Genomic DNA, 24,073 nt, shown 5'->3' on the forward strand with positions numbered 1-24,073 from the left:
AATTTAATGGAAATGATGCAACTTATGTTGAAAGCAAATTCAATGTTTGAAGCTTTCCAAACTTCTTTTAATTATGCTAACAAAATTATTATGACTTTACGATTCCCTCATGGATCCAAATAGATATTTAAATATTATGAATTGGAACGCTAGATCTTTGCTGGCTTACCAAAATGAATTCTTTTTATTTCTGAAAACTCAAAACATAAATATTGCTGCCATCACTGAAACATTTTTTAAGCCAGACAATAACTTGAAAAGCAATGCTTTCTTTAAAATTTTGCAAAATGATCGACTTGATCGACAAGGTGGGGGTGTAGCTATTGTCATCAATAGTCGTCTTAAATTTAGACTTCTTCCTTCGTTCAATACAAAAGTCTTAGAAACAACTGGAATTGAATTAGAAACTTCTATGGGGAAAATTATAATTGTTGCCGCATATTTGCCTTTTCAATGTAGCGGTGAACAGAAAAATTTTTTGAAGGGAGATTTACAAAAACTCACCAGAAACAGATTTAAATTTTTTATTATTGGTGACTTTAATGCAAAACACCGATCTTGAAATAATATTTCATCAAATTCAAATGGGAATATTTTATTTAATGACTGCTCTGCAGGTTATTATATTGTTTAATATCCTAATGGGCATACTTGTTTCTCTTCAATTAGAAATCCTTCCACAATTGATTTGGTTCTAACGGATTTAGGCGAGCATTGTAGTCACTTAGTTACTCATGCGGACCTCGATTCATATCACCTTTCAGTAACTTTTTCTTTATCCCAATGTCCCATTGAAAACCCTTTAAAATCAACTTTTAACTTTCAAAAAGCTGACTGGGAGCGATATAGGAATTTTATTGAACGTAATTTAGATGTAAACGTTCCCCTGAATTCAATAGAAGATATTGATTCGGCTGTAGAAAATTCAATAGTCAATGCTAAAGCCGCTTCAATACCTACACAATATTAAAACATCTTGTCAACTTGAATGGGAATTTGACTTACAAAACTTTAAATCATTAGATTGGAAAAGATATTCCTTTCGTCAGAAAAACGTAATTTTGCTTAAATGTCTCACGCTACCAAAATATTTGCATTTGCATGAAATTCGTATATCAAACACTGACACCGAAAACTAAAACTGGTAGTCGGAACCTAGATGAGCTAAAAGGTTAGAATTCTACGCTGAAAAGCACCGAAATTCGATACTCTACATACCTAGCAGAAACTATTGGCCCAAATTAAGCAGACATTATTGAGTTACCGAACGTTTTGTGTTTAGTTTAGTAGATTATAAATTCATTATTAAATTTATAACATTTGAGTTATGCTTGTAAGTGCAGCGCTCTTGCGGAAAGCGAAAAAATTAGATATCTCGAACGAAAATAAGTGATGAGTAAACCATAAATCTAAAACAAACTGCCGAAAACTACCCTTAAATTTAGAAAATATTTTTAAAATATTTTTGAAATCCTGTGCAAATTTTCCTGACATGACAATTTTCCCGGTAATGTACCGAAATTCCCGGTTTTTCCCGGTTTCCCGGTGATGAGATGAAATTCCAAAGTTTTTCCCGGTATTCCCGGTTCGCTAGCAACCCTGTAAGAAATCTACTCCGAGAAACACTAAAATTCGACACGCTCTATATCTATCAGAAATCACTGGTTAAAATTGTACAAACTTGGTATCATTGAGTTACCAAACATTTTGTATTTAATTTTGTTGGTTATAGTTTCGCTTTGAAATGTATAACATTTGAGTTATGCTTGTTTATGCTTGTAAATGGAGCACGCTTCTAACTTCGTTTGTAAACTAATGAACGGAAATAAGCGTTGATACTGTCAATCTATATCAAGACTGTCGAAACTACTCTAACATTTAGATATAAATTTAAAAATATTTTGGAATTTCAGTGAAACATTTTCAAACCTGACAATTTTCCCCCGGTGATGTGCCGAAATTCCCGTTTTTTTCCCGGTTTCCCTGTGACACGATGAAATTCCAAAGTTTTCCCCGGTATTCTCGGTTTTCCCGATTCGCTAGCAACCCTGTAGTATTAGGAAGTGTTTTAAATAAAATTAAAAGTATGGTCAATGTTAATTTTTAAGTTTAAATTCATATAAAAGGCATTAGCCTTGGATCATCAATTAATAAATAAATAAAGTCTCAGTTTCCAAACAACTTATTAAACGACAAAACTGACAGAATTCACCCCACATACAGGGTGACAAAAAAGTCCGGTCACACTTTTTTGGGGTCGCCTGTAGCCTACACGTTGCATCTCTCTGGTGACTTCTATATGTCAAATGAAAGGGCTAACCTTGCTGCTCAAAGTGGCAGAGTTTCGTTTTTGTGCAGTTTGTTTACATTGAGTTGTGAGCCATGGCAGAGTTAAGGGCAGCTGTTATCGCTGCTTGGTTTGGCGCGCAGATGACGAGCTCTTTTTTTCGGACGAGAAGCTGTTCGTTTTAGAGCAAACAGTCAATCGCCAAAATGATCGAGTTTGGAATGTGAGGCTCCAGCAAGCTTCTGCGGACAAGCTGAACGTTTCCCGGTTCCAAAATAAGACGTCAGTCTTGCTTCCTGACAGATAGCGCAGCATCCCACACCGCAAAGGTTGTTCAGGCGTGGTGTGAGAAAAACTTCACCGATTTCATTTCGAAGAATGAATGGCCTCTGTCGTCTCCGGATCTGAATCCACTGGATGGTTACGTGTGGGGATACATGATGTCGAAGCTGAATGACTATAAAATAGCAAATTTGGAGCAATTCAAGCGAGTTTTCACGAAAATCTGGTACGAGATGCCGATGGAACAGGTGCGCGCCGCTTGCGACGACTTTCCGAGACGTCTGAAGCTGGTTCGATCAGATAAAGGTGGTGTAATTCCGAGGTATCGTCTGTGAAGTATCTTTATGAATTACTGAATAAAGCTATGAAAGCCAGATTCAGATTTTCTTCTTATTCTTTGAGATATTGAGGTTTTCCTGTGTGACCGGACTGTCACCCTGTACTTCCAAAGTTCTTTGGGAGCACAGTACCCATTTCATCCAGAAACAAGTTCCATCTAAACTTACTACTTTCAACGAAACCCCACCCACCCGCTGTTCCCAAAGCCATAAGAAGTAAACCAGTCAGTGACAGAGAATAGTTTGTAATGCACTTCCTGAATGACAAATCAACCTAGAGTAGCTAGCATGACAGTGCACACCCCCCTACATATAAAGCTACATACTTATATCCTGTCAGAAAATTATTGAGCCTACCATAATAGAAGAAGATGAAGAAGAAGGAGTGCCTCCAAGGAACGAACGTTAAACGGTGATCAGGTGCTGAACTGGATTGACACAGTATTCGCAGGTGTAAACTAGCAAGAACCACCGGTAAGGGATGGGGGTTGTATTTATACTTCTTTTTCGGAAATGATATTGTTCTACTCTATACACAGTATACACTGAAGGCCGGTTAGTGTTGTAACGTTCTTGAAGGGGTCCCTCAGTCACAGTCGTCACATATCGTTCACATAGAATCCAACAAGAGAACTAGATAGAAAAGTTTTTTTTCTTGCTTATGCTTCATGTGCAAATGTAGATTTCTTTAAACTATCCTATTATGACAGACGTCGAATGGGTGGCACTTTTTCATAGTTTTTTGTTGTGCTTTGTTTCGAGTACACTCGCGACGACGACGAGAAGTAGAGGCGGCTCCAACAAGCCGGAATTCGTGTCATAACACTTCACGCGGTCCCGGGTTCGGCTTGACGGAATGACGAGAGCGGAACCGGGTATTCGGTTGGGCGGAATTGACGGAGGTCAGTTTCTAGTTTCTCCGAGTTCCGCGCTTAACGGAAGAGAGTCTCTTTCTCTCGTAGTGGATGGTTTTTGAGAGAGTATAACGATACACTTCCACTGGCTGTTTGCCGCTTCCCTCATTTCTTCCTCCGATTCGTTTCGGCCTGCATGAAACTCACATGCAGTTCAGCACGGCACAACTTTCAACCCCAACTGCTCTCTCTGCCACCTGTCACCGTATTTTGTGATCCACCACACCAAGATGTTGCTTCCCTCCGCACGTTTTTTTCTTCTGCTTCTCCGCAATATTTGTCTCACAGGCGGGGGGGTTAAAAATATTGACAAAACAGTAATTAATGATCCACGACTTCGGAATATGAATACCAATTATCTTGTTCGGGATTTTTTATGGGAAGACCGGCTTTTATTATGCTCTTATGTGGTTGGAATCAATTTCTAGAAACACGCGACTTCACGGTTCACACACAATGGGATCGTGAAAATTCTCACACACACGCTCTCGGCCATAGTTGATTTTCACCCAGTGTATAGGTCTCGTCACTTCCCAGTGCTTAAGAGAGCACCCATTTTGTCACATTTTCATCTACCTTTTAATCGCTAATATGGCACAGCACTATTGGAACAGAACAACAATCATCCCGTTCCAAGTATCACAAATAGTAAGTCGAGTAACCATTTTTACTAAATACGGCACTATGTAGTAGAGAAATCCACGAAACGAAAGAAGTCCGAACAGAGTACGCGGAAGAGATTCGCCTCTTCCCGATAATTGATCTAATTGGTCCAACACTTTCTTCTTCACCGATTGGGTGTCCAATTGTAATGAATATCAGGAACCAGCAACATCAACCGAGACCGCCGTCGGAGTTAAAGAAACTAAAACTCTAAATATATCACCGCTTCTTCCTCGCCGATTTGCCACCTCTCCGCTTTCATGTGGCCGTCGTTCGGTGCTTTTTGGTTGGTATTTTGGCTCTCTAGAGGCCGAAATTAAAAAGAAATTGAAGACACAGTGCGTGTCTTTTTCGGTGCTGCGGGGAGACCCTTTTGTTCTTCTTCATTCGACGTTGTTGTCGCAAATTCTTGTCTCCTCAAAGCCGAGAATACCACCGTGTCGTCTACTTCTCTGTCTTCACTGTCGTCGCTAATCTCGATGGTGCCGCAGAGAAAGAAATGCAACACAACTAGAGGAAAAAGTACTATACCAACTTTTCTATCGAAAACCGCCACCCGACGAAAACGACCAAGAAAAAAACAACATTCCCTAGAAAAACTTCACACAGAATCGTCCTCGGATCGACCAAATTGCACTTAAATTTAGAGTTTCACTTATCACAATCAATTTCTTCACACACTTCTGTCCCATCGGAAAAATGCTTGCGGCACTCGGGAAAAAGTTTTTCCTTTCATGGAGGACGACTACCGACAATCGAAAACCAGAGCCAGCAATAGCGAAAAATACACAATATTTTTTCCGGATTCCAATCCCCATCAACACACACTGACTGGTGTGGTGAGATATCCTATTGGGTCTCAATCGTTGTCGTCGGTGTCGGTATCGGCAGACATAATTTCTCTCCCATTCCCGAACTCAAGTCGCGGCGACGGGCCCCACAAAATCAGCAGGAACCACAACACGATGAGAGATCACTACGACTGACTGACTGACTGTACTGTGCCTTTACCCCATCGTTCGATTCGATTCGTGAGTGAGAGTTCCACCCGAAAAAAATCGACACACAAAAACGATGGGTGGTAAGAAGACGAAGGAAAACCTCCCGACGGAAAAAGGGGGGACGCTGAGGCGGAAAATTAGAACACCAATCCGGCACCGGGAGAGGGAAAATTAACCCTACCGCAAAACAAAGAGAGAGCGGTTGAAACAGCCGCTACTTAAACATGAGAGAAACCCCCCAAGAGAGTGAGTGGAAGAACGGCGATCGATACTAGTATTATTGGGGGTGCCTTTTTGGTTAGCAGCATAGCATACGGATGCATAGCTCTTGAAATCAAACGAGTATCATATGTACGCAACCTAGTAGACGGCTGCTGGCTACTGGTTGTTCGCACACTCGTGGGGAATACAATCGAAGCTACTCTCACTCGACACAGCACTTTAGACCACTTGGTGCTGGTGGCATATGGTTGATTGGAGTAGTTCCCAGCTGGAAAAGGCATCCCAAATTGTCGCAATAAAAGTTCCGGAAGGTAGTGGATGGGCCCCAGTTGATAATTACAGATGTGCGGCAAAGAGGACTACATACAACCATACCGGTCTAGATCTACACACAAAACTTTCGAGGCTCCACTTAGCAAAAATGAGCTGTTACTTTCCGTTAGCAAAAAATTTTGTTTACTATTGAGTTAGCACTTTCCCAAATTGTCATGACTTTTGCTCAATTTGAGTAAAAAACACCCATTTGCTACCAGTTTTAGTATTTCTTGTAGCACGGACTCGAACAATTAGTCCGTGCTCAAACCGCGGTGGTTTATTTGGCGGTGTGTTTTTTCGAGTTCGGTCGTTCCCGATTTTTAAAGCGAGCAATAAAAAAAGAAAATAGTTGTTTCTATTCCTTTTATCGGCTAATGGTGATTCCGTTTGCTGCTCGGGGAACTCGTCCCAGTGAAGCGTCTTGTAAACATCCGGTGTGGACAAAGTTTTTGCATGCTCCGTTCAAGGCTGTACATTCGCCTGAGGCTTACCCCACAAAACAGCGTCCAGAATGATCACGTTTAGTTGGAATCCGGATCGGGAAAATCTTGAGAAAACTAGTGAGGAGCCGGTGAAAGTTCTGGTGCTCCCACGTCCCAAAGATTCGAGCCGGCACTGCTCCTCCAGGCTGACCCCGATCCGGCTAACATCAGGATCGATGCCACCGTCGCTGCCGCTATCACTAAATAGTACAGCCGGTGCTGATCCCTTGGCCACCCAGCCGCTGCTTCAAATTATGCGTAATAATCGCTGCAGAACCAAGATAAGACACAATACTCTGCTGACTTGATCGGTAAGAAGACATTTTCTTTAAAAATAAAATTGATTTTTAACTAAACTTTACTTTTCAGCTAAGGATGAAATAGGTCCAAACGAAAGGACACGACATTAAGTGGAAAGTTAAGCAATTCTTGATTAACGATTCCAAAAATTGTACTTGGTTGAAGTTGGCGGAGGTGCGTTACGAAATGGCGTTTACCACAATCGGAAACATCTCGTTCTTATATGGAGTTGGTAAGTAATTTTAAAGGGCATATCAATCCCGCAATGCCCTCCGTAAAACTCAAATGGGCACAGGGATATTTTTTCGCAGTTGGCAGTTACCTACACATTATCTCGTTTTCAAACGACCAAAATCCTATAAATTTGAAAGAAATCATTCTAAGAGTCAACTATATTTTTCAGGTTATTTCTCTGATTGCTGTGGCTGATGTTGGGTGTATTAACAGCTTTGGTGGAATGGAAGTTGGGTAAGTCACTATCAATATGTTTTAATTCTTTTTATTTTATTGACCGATACACTGCACTTGAAACCAAATGCAAATTGATGCTGTTTCCTACACAGAAAATTCCATTTAGAATTTGGAATTGTTTTTCCTTTTTTTTCAATCATATATGGAGGTTTGTTTGTTAATATTGTTTTCCCTTATACTAATGAAAATTGTGTTATCCAACAAGTATTCAGATCACAGTAGTGGATGTGACTTTCTTTATGTTATGTTCTTAAATTTCTAATTCGACTATCAATATTGTAAAATATTTTGGTTAAATTTGGTTCACTAATGATCTTGGATTAAAAAATACCCAGTTGTAGAAAAACCTTCACACCAGTTCAAGAATATGTGTGCCTGATGTTTCTTTCTACATTTAATATCGAAAACCATAAGTTAAGTTTAAGAATATAGTTCCGAAATCATTACGCCATCTATATGCATATATTTTGCACTTGCGACAAATAATCGACAACATTTTGTTTGTAATTTGGAGAAAAAATTGTTTAACGAGTTAATTGAAGAATGATGATGCAAGGACATGAGACTCATCTTCGTAAAGGGGGCGGTTATCATCTCAAATGATAAATTATCAATTTAAGATTTGAATCTCATTTTGGAATCTAAATCTGAATTTATCCAAGAATAACCGATGTCTAAAATTTGCATTTGAAATTCGTACCTGGTTGAGTTTGAAAATGGTATTTTAATAACAAAAAAGATGATTCTATTCATGAATTCTGAATTTTTAAAAATTATTGCTTTATTGTTTTAAAAACCATCTGACATAGTTGTCTTAATGATATACCGTAAACTGGGGGTACTTTGATCAGCGGGGTAACTTTGATCAACATGATTTTTTTGCAGATAATCATCATTAACTAAGTTTAAAGTTGAAATATCTGAAAACTGTTTACTACGTTTGAAAGCCTATAAATTAAGTTACAAATAAGCTGAATTTGGTTTTTATTAGAAGATTTTCTATATTATTTCAAATGTAATTTTAAAATCTTAAAATATCTTGGTTTTTGAAGGCTCACAAACAAACATCTCTCCTGATCAAATTTAAGCATTTAGAAGCAAATGGGTTGTCAAATGTGAAAGGTTCCACTTTTTCTTGGTTTGGGTTTAGTTTAAGTGTTATTTTTATGGTCATTTGATGATAATTTTTGGATATTGAAAAAATCGGTCATTTTCCATGAAAAAGCTCGTATAGAAAAAATGGCTAAAAACACTATCAAATGATTAAGTTTGAAGAAAAAAAGAACATAGGAACAGTGCGAGGACTCAGGGAATTGCATGAAGATATAATTTCATTTGTTTTTGAGGCCAAAAAATATAAAGCAATGTTTATAATTTTTGCCCCTAAATGTATGCAGCAACATTGTCCATCTTTTGAGTATATTTGTTTTTGAAACAAAACGTTGAAAAATTCAATCGAGTCCAAACAAAAAAATACTGTTATCGATATTTTGAGCCTTCTGTGCTAAATGGCATCAAAACCATAAATTTGAAGATGTTGAGATACATTTAAACCAAAGTGATCAAATTTACCCCGAAACTCGTAATCTGGTTTCGTAACAAACATTTAATTATAACCACAAATGTCGTTTGAATTTACTGCCTTTAATGATCATGTTTGATACTCCTCACCTCAGTAAGGGTTTTAAAGCTTTTAGGTATTACGAAAAAGCAACCCCTTCCAAAATATTCAAAAATGAATGAAAAAAGTGATCAAAGTTCCCCCAGTTTACGGTACTTAATTTGAGGTTAATTTAATTGTATTGATTGTATCGATGTCAGTCAACCGTGTAAAATATTTTGATGTAATTTTTTTTCAACTATACTTCCTTTTTATTTTCAGCTTTCATCAGCGAATGCGAAGAGAGTATGTTTTGCTCGAAGCACGGATTCGGTCGCGCTGAACATTTAGGTGACAAAAATTGTATGAAAATAAACTAAAAAAAATATTTCTTGGCTGTACTGCTACATATATTCAAGTCACAATCCCTCTAAAAATGCAAATCAACGAATAAATTAAAAATTTTAATTTTACTTAATTCCTAGTAATTTTTGGGGGTAAAAATATTTTTGCTAAAAATTTTAGCAAACAAAGATTTCATTTACTGAAAAATTAGTAAAAACTTAGTCCAGACACTTTTGACTATTTTGCTAAAATTTAAGTAATTTTTTTTTGCTAATTTCATTGCTAACTTTTTAGCTGGTCAAATTTGAGCAAAATTTTGCTAAATTCCGGCCTCATAAATTTTGTGTGTAAGCCTGGGCCTCGTAAGGGAAAAGGATTGCAGTCTAGGGACCATGCAAGGCAATCACAGCCAATGATTCGAGCAGCTCTTTCCAGTGGTGATAAGATGAACACCAATTTGCAGGCTCGACTGGAATTGTGTAACAAATCAAGTGATACCAAGGAAGTGTAGCAGACTGCATAGCATAGAGTACGGCAAATCAAGCGTGTCGTTCCACAAATCAAAAGATGGATGTGGTACCGGTGCATCTAAGAAGCACCGGGTCAAATACTAAAGGAGAGCTATGTGCTCCAGTAAGAGAACTTACAACCAATAAAATGCTGTCGATGAATGGAGTTCGGACGTAAGGTCGTTTGAAAGTCATGGTGTCGACAGACGTAACAAGTGTAGACGATGTGGGATTTCCCGTCACATTTCGACCAGTTGTGCGACCAGCTGTGTCCTTGGCGTCCTCGCAGAGTTGCCTGCTCTGCGAAGTAGTTCCACCTCCCCGTGGTGCAGAGTGGAAACGTGTCTACTTTATGCAGACGTTCGGCCGAAAGAACTACACCCCCTCTATGAAGACCCCCGCTAACGAATTTTGAACACTGCTATGGACACACCATCGGAAACCGACTCCATTGGTCCGTCTCGCGGAACCCGAGGCCAGGCCAAAGGAGAAGGTCAATGCCTTCGCCCAAACAGATAGCGGTCTTGCGTCTTGCGCCGGCAACAGCAAACGTAAGAGAGGGTCTCCCGGGGGCCCAAAGAAAAGAGCGCAGGATCCGTCTATCCGGCAGGATCCTGCGGCCAGCGCTTCCAAGCGAGTGGAAGGCCCTGCAGAGAGCGCAGGTGAGCCGATGAGCGCAAATACCAGATGGCAAACGGTATCGCGAAAAAAGGGGAGGCCCAACGGTGCGGAGGCGAAAAAAGCCAAACCGCGACCCCAACGACGCAACGTCGCGTCAGGGAGAGAGGAGAGACGATTGTCATCACGGCACCTGAGGGCACGTACGCAGACGTCCTGCGACAAATGCGTACTAACGAGGACCTCACCGATCTCGACGATAACGTTCGGAGAATACGTCGAACCCGCACCGGCGAGATGATCCTAGAACTTAAGCGTGGCGCGGGAAACTCCAGTGGGACCCTTACGGCTAAGCAGCCGAAGCCCTTGGCGACAAGGCAGAGGTACATGCCCTCTGTAAGGAGGTGACCATCCGGGTTAAAAACCTGGATGAAGTCACGACGGAAGAAGAACTGCGGGTGGCACTGGTCGAGCAGGGCAAAATCCGCTCTGACCAGATGTCTGTTCGTTTGAGAAATGGCCCACCCAGATCTGGAATGCAGGTCGGGCTGGTCAAACTTCCGGTTGCAGCAGCAAATACCGCACTTAGGTATGGGCGGCTAAAGCTGGGATGGTCTATCTGTCAGATATCTATCCCCCAGCAACCGGATATGTGCTTTATGTGCTTGGAGATCGGCAACAAGTCGTTCGACTGCACTGGGAAGGACAGAAGTGGCATATGCTGGCGTTGCAGCGAAACCGGCCACAAGTCGGATAACTGCAAGAAGCCTGCTAAGTGCCCCCGCCTACAAAAAGGCGCAAGCGGTACCACCCCGGGCGCCAAAAGAGCATAGAGGCCGTCCAACTTAACCTCAACCACTGCTACACAGCTCACCAGCTGTTGCGGCAGATGACAGTTAAGGTATAGTTGGACATCGCGCTAGTGGCAGACCCGCGTAGAGCCGCGAATGGCATAAATTGTGCAACCGATGATGCCAAACTGGCCGCGATATCGGTAACAGGTAGTTTCCCCAAACTAGAAGTGGTTACGACTGATAACGAAGGCATGGTGGTAGCCAAAGTTAACGGGATCCCAAGATGGTCCTTGGAGAGGTTCGGCACTATGGTTGACAAGATTGTAGAGGTGCTTACGGGAAGAAGCCCCATCGTTATAGCTGTCGACTTTAACGCGTGGGCCGATGCATGGGATAGCCGCCTCACAACCCCCAGAGGTCAAATTCTTTTAGAAACCCTGGCAAGGCTGAATGTGGATCTGGAACGGGAGCGAGTCAACCGTAGATGTAACCTTCGGTAGCCCGGGGTTGGTATGCAATTGAAAGGGTAAGCGAGACTTACACGAATAGCGATCACTACGCGATCCGCTATCGGCTACGCTCAAGTACGCGGACAGGTAGACGTGAGTCTTGGACAGGGGAACGCCTATGGAAGATAACACAGTTGCACCACCTGAACCGTGGCCGGAAAAACTGAGAGTCATCATCAATGAGCTATTCCCACAGCCCGATGTTGCCCGCTGTCCAACAGTCCCGTATGACTGGGACACCAGCGACGAAGAGCGGATAACGGTGGAAGAACATCGCGAGATCGCCATGTTTCTCCAACCGAGGAAGGCCCCCGGAACGGATGGCATTCAGGAAGTTCCCCGATATGTTCCGAACATCGTTGCAACGATACGTGACGGAACGAGTGTACCCTGACACGTGGAAACGGCAGAAACTCGTCCTTCTGCCAAAACCGGGTAAGCGTCCAGGAGACCCATCGGCATATCGCCCGATCTGTCTACTGGATACAGCGGGTAAGGTCCTGGAGAAGGTGATTCAGAACCGACTTCAGAGATACACTGAAAGCGAGGGCGGACTCTCGGAAAAACGGTTTGGTTTCCGTAGAGGTCGCAGCACTGTAGATGCCATCCGCTCGGTCATCGAGGTAGCGGACAGAGCCAGGTTAACCAAGAGGAGAGGGCTCCGCTTTTGCGCGGTGGTCACTCTGGATGTGAAGAACGTCTTCAACAGTGTCAGTTGGACAGCGATTGCGTCGTCACTCATCCAAATAAGGATCCCGGCATATCTGTATAGGCTTGTGGAAAGTTATTTCCACAATCACCAACTGCAGTTTATGGCCGGCGAGGGTTTGCGAACACAAGAGGTTTCGGCGAGTGTTCCACAGGGGTCAATACTCGGCCCGGTTCTGTGGAACATCACTTACGACGAACTCTTTCGAACGAGCCTCCCATCGGTAGCTGGACTCGTAGGATTTGAGAATGATGTAGTCCTCTTGGCGAGCCTCTCGAGTCGGTGTAGGATGTCATCACCGTCGGGAAACATCCGAGACGTAGCGTTCAAAGTCCCAAACGTGTGCCGTGATAGGCGCGAGTCCAGGACAAGCTGCTTTCGATCTAGCACACGACGGGCAGAAAAATCCTTGGGCCGAAAATCCTAGGGTTACCAGCCAAAGGGGGTAAAGAAGACCGGACAATGGTCGTAGTAGACTGACCCCATCGACGGGGGGCTGTCGAGTAGATCGCTTCCGACCCCACGGTTTAAAGCTACAAAAATAAGACAACATCTTCTGCGTAGCGGATGCCGTAGGTGCGCCGCGTTCGTACGTAGGATGCTCCACCTTCGGGGAGTATCTGACTAGGGCGGTTCTCAGCGACAGAAGGTGTGGGGATAAGACTATACCTCCTTCGCAGTGGAAATCGTTGGGAAAGAGTTATTCCACGATCGGGGAGTACCCACGGGGGGAGTGGCTCTCGACGCCGGGTGAGCCATTCGAGTCGGAGTAGGATAAGACGTCATCCGTCGGGAATCATCCGAGTCGTTGACAAACCTCGAATCCTGGAGATAAGAGGTTGGGCTTCGAGTCACTAGAGTAGAGGTCAGGCCTCGAAACTCCAGGCGGAGAGGGTTTGTGTGGTCAACCCCGAGTCTTTATGATGAGGGGTCGGATCTCGAGTCGTAAGAGGAAGGATCAGGCCCCTTATCAACAAGAGGAGGGGTACAAGTAGTCATCTCGAGTCATTACGAGGAGAGGTAGATTTCAAGTCGCTAGAGGAGAGATCGGGTCTTGAATCGTGCAGAGGAGAGGTAAACCTCGAGTCGATGCGAGTAGGGGTCGGATCTCGAGTCGTTAGAGGAGAGATCAGGCCTCTAGTCGCGAAGAGGAGGTGTTTGTGTGGGAATCTCGAGTCATAGCGAGGAGATGTCGGTTCTCAAGTCGTTTGAGGAGAGTTCAGGCGTCGAGTCGTAAGGAAGAGAGGTTTTGCCGGAAGTGGTCTCATTAATGAGTATTGCCTTGGAGCGCACTAGCGCGAATAGACCTCCCACTATTGAAGTATAGTGTGCTAAACAGTTCGAGGTGGGAACAAGGTCTGCAGCCCCAGGTGGAGTTTAGGTAGTAGAGGGTATACACGGAGTATATCATTGTACCCATGGACCCAGAGTAGCAAACTGGTGGAACGCAGTGGCTCGCCGTGCCTTGGAATAAAATCCGTAAACCGGGATTTACCACCTGTGGTTACCAACTAAAAAAAAAGAGTTGCCAGAAACGTGCCTTTGTGTAACCTGTATATGACACTCATTAGACCGGTTGTTCTCACGAGACATGGATATTCCTCGAGGAAGACTTGCGTACACTCGGAGCATTCGAGCGTCGAGTGTTAAGAACCATCGTTGGCGGCGTGCAGGAAAACTGAGTGTGGAGGCAAAGGATGAACCACAAGCTCGTGTGACTCTACGGCGAAACCAGTATCCAGAAAGTGATGAAGGCTGGCCGGATACACTGGGCAGGACATGTTGAGAAAATGCCGGACGACGAATCTGGGGTGCAATGAGTGAGGTGATTAGAAGTGGAACGTGAACTGGCGAATGTGGGATGTCCGAAAAATTGGAGCACGGTTGCCATGGATCGAGTGAATTTTAGGAATTATGCTCTTCAAGTTATGTCGTGAGACGAAGTACTATGAAAATTAAAATGAATACGTCAAAATTTTTCAACTCAGCAAGCCTCGTTGCATAAATGTACAACTTGTGCTGAAAAAATCTTCTAATCTTCAAAGTTCAAAATCAACTAAGATGCTATAATTTTTCAAAACAAAAAAAAACATAAACAAAGTGGACTAGAGTCTGTCTCAGGATATACCTGATTTCCTAATCTCTCAAACTCTCATTTATGTCAAATCATTCGAAATGTTGGTAGTATTTACATCGATCTTTTCCACTTCAAAGTTCAAAAGCATACAATATTCCTTCCAACGATTTAGGAACCACCTCCAGAAGCTCTAAATTTATGGCCCAAGTATACAGTACAGAAGACATTTTAAATTTATTCCCATAGCATGGCACAGGAGGATGTCGGCTTCTCTCAGTATTATTTCCACTCTTCTCTCGGCACGCGCGAGTTCTCGATCATCATAATATGGCGGCCGCCCGTGGAGAATGAGTGCATTTTCTCCGATATCATCCGACCGAAAAACAATCCATCCGGTCTGGTCGAAGCGGCGGAACAGGAGCAGTAGTGGTCTCAGATGGGGCCGCATGGTTCCGCGTGGAAAATGGCAATACCCACACCCTGCTGCACGACTCGGACTCACACATTTCTCGCTCTTCTTTTTCTGCTGCTCTCTGTTTCTTTCTGTGCCGTGTACATCGGGTTGAGCACAATGAGGTTAAGTGGGACCTCTTCCGCTCTGCCACCCATTCATGAGGGGTGATATGCAGTAGTGGGGGTGCACTCGGGGGAAAGGAAAGAAGAAGAACCGAAACAGGGCTGGTGCAACAAGGAAACAGAGACACATGATGCTACCCTACTACTGTTATTAGTACCTATCGAGACATATAGCGCTATGTTTTGGCCATGATGATGGTGCATCGCCAGTGTTTTTTTTCTTTGCTTCGTTCTTGCTGCTGTGAATATTTTGTGGCACTCGCTGGCTGGGGAAAATAATTTCATTTGCCAATTGATTGGAACCGCCGCTGATGATCAATGAAAATGTTGGAAACATTGCACCGAATGATTCCGTTCGTGCCGAATGCAGTAACTTCTCGATAGCATGGTCCGGGGGAATAAATCAAAGCTATTTTTGGAATCCGAACTAAGAATTTAAAAAAAGGATTTTCGGACCAACTCTAAACCGTTGTAATATTATTTTGTCTGATAGCATAAGGATCAAATCTATTGAATTGAAACAGTATTAAAAAGAAAAAATAATAATTTAATCAATAATTTACCATTTCTTTAAAATTGGACCTAACTCGTACAGTTTTTTCACGTCTTTGTACACTATTCTTGATGGAAATTGAAAAAAATCAAAAATATGTTGATGTTGAGTTTACCGATTTTTTTCTTTTGCGAATATACAAAACACTCAACAACCTTGCAGTTTACCCCAATTTCCCCACGAAGGATAAAATGGTAGGCCACACTTCAGTGGTTCTACAACCTAAAGACACATTCGGTTCACTTTCTGTTTTTCCCAGTAGGAAAATCCAACAAGATCAGTCTTAAGAAAACAATGTAAACAATGAAAATAATACTCAGGGATCAGTCAAAATGGTTGTTTAAAAGAATTACGAACATTTGAAAAAATGATGTATATATCTTTGGTTGTCTTTGATTTGATAAACTATGATAGGCTTCATTTCACACACTGCTGTTGGGAACATGATAGTCACATTAGACTGAGTCAATTTGGAGTCTTTTTTTTATTTCTCAAACCCTGGAGTCTAAATGCTTCGTTTTGGTTCAAAACTCATACACAGTGTAGCCACAGGGATGTTTTATTGTCGCTGAATCCCCAAACCGGAGTTTTCGTCAACATTAGCGACGGTGACATCACTGCTGACATTTCATGTTGACCAGACATCTATCAAAAAAGGCCGTGTTAAAAAGGAAATTTCAATAAATTAGCCGTCATTATGACTAGTTTAATTGTAAACCCTATTACAGTTCATAAAATCCATGTTTTTAAAGTTTAAAATAGTTCAGAGGTGCGTTCAATCAAGAAGAAGAAGAAGAAGAAGAAGAAGAAGAAGAAGAAGAAGAGATGTGCCTAGCCTAATTTTTTAAGTGCTTCGGTTCATTTCGACTTTATTGCCTGTTTTTCATAACTGAAATTATCTGCGATCAGCATAAAGTGTGCATAGATGCTTGTGTAACAAACTGTGCATAAAGTTATTTGTGAAAAACATCTCTTAAATCGAAAAACTACCAAATAAGTTCTTGCAGTTACTCTAGTCTGCAAATCACCGCATTGTTCAACTCTTGTTTTACGAACGGAGGAAGAGTAGTAATGTCGAAAACAACAAGATCTGCTTCGTCATTGCTAGTGGCTGATTCACTAAAATCGGCAACAAAACGTTCGCGTGAAGATTTGACCGACGTTGGTCCCGAGGAGGTATCCAATTTGCAGCAGCTTTGGGAGAAGATAGAAGCCAAAATTGACAGCTTCAATACCCAACTTAACCAGCGGATCGATTCAGTAGAGCAGCAAATATCTTCACTCAGAACGGAATGCACGGACCAAATTCGATCTCTGGATGCAGCTGTTGGTGAAATTCGTTCGGAAATAATCGAGTCAAGTGAGCTGCTGGCAAAGTCTCGAGAAGTCATCATCTCAGGTATCCCGTTTGTCCCCCAAGAAAATCTACCCAGCTTGTTCGAAACGATTTCCAACACACTCGGTTTCACTCATTGCCCGGTAGTCAATCTACAGCGTCTAGCTAAATTTCCTGTTTTGGCTGGCTCTCGCCCCCCCCCCCCCCATATTGTGCGAATTTGCATTGAAGGGAGCTAAATCCGAGTTTTATCGACGGTACATACAATTTCGCTCGCTATCACTTCGTCATGTGGGGTTTGAGTCGGAAGAACGCATCTATATTAACGACAACCTTTCGATAAGTACCAGGAAAATACGGGCTGAGGCGATAAAGTTAAAAAAAAACAACAAGTTGGAAAAAATTAGCACCCGTGATGGTGTCGTCTACGTAAAAAAGCACGACCAACCAGAGATGATAGCAATTAAAAATATCGATCAGCTAAGCTCTATTCTCAACGAAACCCCCTCCTAAAAAGTTACTCTATTCCTCCCCAGTTCCCTTTACCGCTCCTAAAAGTCAACCTAACCTATCCATGCAAAAATCTACTTCCTTTCATTTTTTTTCCCATGTATCCAATCCTATAAATATCCGTGATTCCTGGTCCTTCCGAAGTCATATCCTACCATGGCTTCAAAAACAAAACAAAAAAAAACCTTCTCCGCGTTATAATCTGCTTCCTTTCCCCCTCTTCCCGTGACTCCTATCCTCAGCTATCCATGATTCCTACTCCTTCCGAAGTCATTTCCCAAAATGACTTAAAAAAAAAAACAAAAAAAAAATTAAAACAAGAACCAAAAAAAAAATTAGATTATAGGACAAGATTCGTTTGTCCTATGTCAGAACGGAAATAACCCATAATCAATGGTAAATAATGGAATCCTATCTAGACGCACTGTTTAGGTGTTCTGGATGATCGCGAAATATTGCAAATTGGAAATAATTTAAAAAACCAATAGATTTGAACAATTTGGAAAAATACCAACTGAATCTGAAAAACCGAGCTATTTTAGATCAAATATTTGAAGAAAAATTCACGAAAAAACAAGAGCGGTGAAATAATCCCATTTTCCACGGCTTGTTTTTTGCTCTTGGATTTGTACTAATTCATCGAATTTTTAATAAAATTTCTCAAATTTAATTTATTTACCCTTTCGTATTTTTTTTTAAATATATAAGGAGAGGGTGACAAAAGAAAAAAATGGAACTTGCATATTTCGGTCCATGAACAATAGGCATGAGACTAGTAGCTGCTCATAATTACCCCAGTTAACTCTAACATTTTCCGAAGTGTTTTTAATCGTAAAATATATTTACGGTGATTAACTCTTCATTTCGAAAAATATTTTCTTTAGAGCTCAAAACAGTTTTTTTTTATTTTGAGCCAATAAATTGAAAAAATCAAGTTCAATCAAACATTGATTTTGTATCATTTCAAAGTTCTCACAGCAGAATTAAAAAAAAATCGATCTCAATGTTGATTTCTGATTTCGAAAATTTAAAAACAATATGGACAACATGTTTCATGGTCTCGAATTTACAGAAATGGGTTAAAGATATAAAAAAATAAATAATTTTGTATCTGGTCAATTTAGATTCAACCATTGTATTTTATTAAAAAAAATGTTAAAAAACTAAGAAATTTCAAGTTTGAAACAAATATTTTAAAAATATTTGCAAAATTAAATATGATTTTCTAAATTTAGGATAATAAAATCAGCTGTTTCTTAAGCCAATAAAAATTAGAAACATTCCTTATTAAATTTCCAAGCATAGTATAAATTCAGAACTCACGTAATTGAAATTAAAGTTGAAATGTTGATATCTATATTATCTTAGAAATCAAAGACCTATTTCTTCAATCATGCTATCGGGAATTTTCAGGCTGAATATTACCCAAATTGGCCGAATATTCAGCTCACCAATGCTAGTTTTCAGCCAAATATATACAAATTTTGAAAGAAATTAAAAAATATACAATGAAAATTTATTGACAGTAGTCATAAAAGTTTTAAACAAAACATTGCAGAGCATCTCTTACAGCTTTGTAATCTCAGAAAATTTAGATTTCATTACACTGAAAAAATTTATAGTTGATTGTTCAAAATAACATTGTACCTCCCTATTCGCTAGGGGTAAAGTGTGGGGTAAAACTTATGAAAAAATAACTGTTTCGGTTAATGAAATTTTGTGTAATGTTGGCTTATTAAATTTTAAAAGTTTAAATTTTCAAGGTTTCTGCAAAATCAAGCTTAGCTTAACTACACTTGCTGAGCTAAGATTTATTTCAAAGATCTATACATAAACTAAATTTAATAGTGGACAAATAAGGTATTAAATGAAATCATAGAGAATTAAAAATCGAATCATCATTTGTCAGATTCTGTTTATGATCTTTAGTTTGGGTTTTGAGTGGAATCAATCATTGATAATTACTGAACTGACAAACAAAAGCTGATTTCGAACCTGATCCATTTGATCAAGGATTAAGATTTCGTCCTGCTATTCTATGGGATATAGTTTCAGAGAAACAATGCTAGAAAAGGGAAATAATGTTATAAAAAATTTGTAACTATTTCTAATGTCACCGAAGGAAGTATTCTTACCTTTGAATATTAAAGATTTTAGTTCCATTAACAACATTGTTAAAATACGGCAACTCGTTTTGACATATGCTTAAAAATATCTAAGATTTTGGAAATTTTCATATTTTTGATGAAATCTGGTAGACTGTGATAAATTAACTATGTATAAGAAAACATAGATCAAAACTATTCGCGGTATTAAAAAAAGTTGATCATAGATTAAACACTTTTAATTTGAGTATCTTAGAGAAGTTTTGCCGATACTTTTTAAGGCTTTCTACTTTTCTTCAAAAGTAATCCTGAATATCAATAATTATGCTGGTAGATTTATCAAGATTCCTGCGCCGTGCAGTTCAATATGACCCGAAAAGTACTTGAAAAAAACAAGTTTCATTCCAAATGTTCACAAATAGCCGTCAAAACTTCCATTGAACCCTTACATGTTAAAATTCTGTGGATAGATTTATTCTTTACAATTACCATAAAGCTTAATCAGCCCAATTGTCAATAGTAAAAAAATACATTCAATACAAGGTTTTTCTGAAAACTCAAAAATTTTAAAGGATCTAAGGCTATTTGTGTTCAATCTACATAAGCATCAAAGTTTTTGAAAATTCTGTACAGCGTTGCTAAAAACACCTATGGGTATTTCCAGTGGAAATTTTAAAGTTTTCTTCGAATTTTAGCCACGGAGCAGGTTGGAAATAAGATCATTCGATTTTTTTTTTAATTTTCGAGAATTTAAAGTAATCTTATAAAAGTGAAGGTTTCTGGAAATTATAATAATTTGAATATAAAAAAGTGAATTTTGAAGCTTAAAAAAATATACTCTAGTTAAGTGGGAAACTATTTCCTATTAAACAGTGCGTTTGATAGGAGATAGTTTCCCATTTAAAATCGCAAATTTTCAGAGATGAAGCACCGCGCCGTGCGTAAAGATGATTTGTATATTTATTTTTAATTTGTGTCTTGTGTTTAACTATTGAATTATACAATACTGCAGAAAAAATATACCTTATATTAGCCTTTTTATTCGCTCTCAAGTTTGCAACAAAGAGAATGGTGAGTTTTTTTTGTAATTTAGCAGCAATTGATTTTGAAGAGATCTGAATGTTTTTGTTTTTAATTTCAAAACTTATTATTTTTTCCCACGAATTTTTGGAACTGTTCCGACTTGAAAGTTGAAATAATAATTCTGAATTTTCGGTTAAATCCCTGATCTTGAAACCTGAAATCTTGAGACTTTCCTTTGTATTTTTCCCGGTTTTGGGTATGAATTCCCGTTTTTTTCCCGGTTTTCTTGGTGCGATTTTCAATTCCTGGTTTTATCCCGGTTCAGGATTTTCAAGTAACGATTACATGAGTTAATTTGTACGGAAAATTTTCCGCTAAACAACTTCGTCCAATACCGTAACTTCGTATCTTATTAGGCAAATGAGTTATCAGATGTTGAATAGGAATACCTATACACCCATAGATGAGGTTGCAAAAATCCAATGCCTATTTAGCAAACCTCTGTGCCGAAAATGTGCTGAAAAGTGTACTGTACCATATGATGACATGATTGATTGCAAAATGATGCATGGCCACAACATTCAAGCGAAAAAAGAAAAACATTTTATGGGAACTCACTGCAACTTTTATCGCGACTTGCTAGTCTAATATCTTACCCAGTGCACCATCTGAGTCTCGGTTAGCAAACGAAGGTTTATTGCCATAGTTTTTCAAATCTTCAAATCTTTGAGCTTCGCGATTTTACTCAAATCACCTCAGAATGATCTACCTGGTTGGAAATGATCGATTTACAGTCCAAGTTGGACACTTTACTCTAAATGAGTGAGGGATTTTGCCCGATTGTTTTGAACTTTTTTTTAACGATTTCTTTTTTTGGCGCGTACACAACAATCGTTTAAAAAAAGAATCCAGTGTACTATCCTCAACATTTCGCTGAGTCAGTTGGCGAAAATGGAAGGAGTAAGAATTGGAGAGGTCTGAAATTGGATCCAGAAGTATGGAGAGAAAATCAGCTTCGTGAACAAAAAAATATGGGCGGAAATCGGGTGGACAAATCTTTGGACCGGAAAGTCATGCGTGCTTACAGTATTACACTGTTCAGGATGGCAAAGAGTTAACGAGAAGGAGACATCAATTTCTACCGAAAAATTCGGTAAAAAGGTCATGGTTTGGCAAGCCATATGTGAATGTGACATGCTTTCCGAGCAGTCTTCGATGCATGAAAAATTCGATCACTGGCCAACGATTGACTGGAATATAATTTTTTTATTGATTCACTGTAAAAGAAGTGAAAAAAACTGGATTTGCTCTTAAATTGTGTCTATACAGTTCATTTTAAAACGTGAAAAATCAACATCATTTTGTTTCTTCTGTGGAACCGAGCCTGCTTATGGTGTTTGTGCCAATTTATAAAATTCCTTAAAGAAATTTTTCTTCTTCCTTTGCCGAAGACTGTAACTTCGTAGTTTATTAGACAAAAAAGTTATTAGGTGTTGATTTGGGGTATGTATTTTGGCATTGCAAAATAATAAATTCAATTGACATCACTGCTGGGTGCCTAGCGAGGCTTTGCAAGACTATTTTCATACAACACTTTGCGAGGTTCCAGCAGTGATGTCAATCGAATTTATTGTTTATCAACGCAAAAAGACGTACCCCTGTTAAACAGCTAATAACTTTTTTGCCTAAAAAGATAAGAAGTTACGGTTTTCAACAAAGTTGTTCCGGTTGCACTGGGAGGACATTGCCATTTATGAAAAAGCTTGTTAATGCCGTTCCGGCATAAAGTCTTATACCGATGAATACACCTCCAAGGAAGTTCATTATTGGAGTACAGCCTGATTTTTGGGTGTACATAGTTGTGTACGTTTTAAAAACTGTCACCACGAATGGGGTGTACTAGTTGTGTACGTTTTAAAAACTGGCACCACGAAACCATGCGAAAAAAACATCGTGTAATGTAATTAAAATGGCCTACTAAGAATATAATTTGATTGTTTTCATCTTGGTTGACCATTTTGGATGAAATCGGTAAGCTCAAAGATTGGATTTGGATATTGTTGCCTTCTACGGTTATTTCGGATATTTTTATTTGGCTGAGGACATACAATGCTACGCTTTCACCATGTAATATCATTTTTCTTCGCTTAGATGGAAGAAAACAAGAATATTGCCATACTTGCAATTTTCATTAATTTTGAGAAACTTTAAGAAACCATGTTTGAAGCGTTTTACACTGCATAGATCGGCAATCGTTTTCTGTGCGGTGCAAAGCATTTCGAGACCTTGCTGAAAGCTAGCTTGTTGTAACGCTTTTTCTGTAAATATTCCCAATTATCTTATCGTAAAAAAGAACCGGTAAAAGAAAAAGTAAAAGTAGTAATGTAAAAGACACATAAGCTGTATTTTTAGAATATCGGTTTGCAGAAAATTAGGTTCGGTCAACTGACCAAGCATTACTCATAGGGATCCTACAATCATTCAAGTGGTGACAGCTCATGCGATGCATTGAATGAAAAAAAGCGATAAGAAATTTTGGCTTAATAATTCGTCAGGGACACAAAAAGCCAAAACTATGAATTCATAGATGAATTTGGAGATAGGATCGGTCCAAATTTTACACATTATTTCTTTTGTCCTTGATTTATGTTGTTGGTGCCTTCTGTTGATTCGCTCATTCAAAAATGCAAATTCCCTCAATGGAAGCTAGCATTGATAAAACATGATAGGATCTGAGAGAAACAAAATAGCAGAAACCCTTCATAGAGGAAAGGCACCCAACCGATGATTATTTAACAGGATGTTTATTTATGTTACTTTTATGATGCTGTTCTCTCTCTCTTTCTCTCTGGCTCTCCATGGACAGTCGCTCCCTCACTCTCTCCGGACTAAACGCGATGATAGAGTGTCAGTCACCTATTTCCCTTTTCTGATTCTGCGTTCTGACTATTTATAGATATGCGCTTTTTTTGTTGCTTTTGTTGTTGTTGTAGTTGCCGTCTAGAGTCGTAAACCATTCGTTTCGAGTGTGTTTGGGGTGGTGTGTGTATGTATGTTGACACGTTTGTGTGAGATAACGCAGCAGCATGTTCTTGCTGCTCTCCATTGAGGAATTTCAAGTCGCATGGAAACAAGAGCATATGCATATCGCACTTTATTTCTGTTATTTTTGTTGTTGCTGTTTTACTTTTCTATATCACTGCAAAGCCATCAGGAGGAGATTCGAATTGGGTGATGAAAATTGCGATATTCGAGATAAGATTGTCCAGTCGCTGTTGCCGTTTGTCTTTTCTTTTTGAATGAGTACATAGTTAGTCATAACTCATAACTAAAAAAGTAACCCTTTGTTTCTCGAGAAAATTTAAAATTATTCCAAAATGAAAAGCCGATTACACTGATAATTTCATCTTACGGGATGCAAATCCCGTAAAAAAACATGAAATTCCAACTCAACACTCGTATTATGGGTATTTCCCTTATAAAGTGATAAATGAAGAATTAAATACAGATAGGGGAGATGGGGGCATAATGGCC

At 39.8% G+C, this 24,073-nt stretch overlaps 1 protein-coding gene across 4 annotated transcripts in view; it reads right to left on the minus strand.

Annotated features, from left to right (window-relative positions):
* LOC129750703 (ataxin-2 homolog) overlaps window positions 1–24,073 on the minus strand; it is a 51,240-nt gene that overhangs the window by 13,044 nt on the left and 14,123 nt on the right. The window contains exon 1 of one of the 4 annotated variants that reach the window (XM_055745707.1): window positions 3,265–5,446. The exons of the other annotated variants lie outside the window; for them this stretch is intronic. The gene's annotated coding sequence lies outside the window, so the exon portion shown is untranslated. Of the gene's footprint in view, window positions 1–3,264; window positions 5,447–24,073 lie in introns of those variants that run through there. 4 annotated transcript variants of the gene reach the window in all.

The sequence above is a fragment of the Uranotaenia lowii genome, chromosome 3 (genome assembly GCF_029784155.1).
Source record: "Uranotaenia lowii strain MFRU-FL chromosome 3, ASM2978415v1, whole genome shotgun sequence".
NCBI lineage: Eukaryota > Metazoa > Arthropoda > Insecta > Diptera > Culicidae > Uranotaenia > Uranotaenia lowii.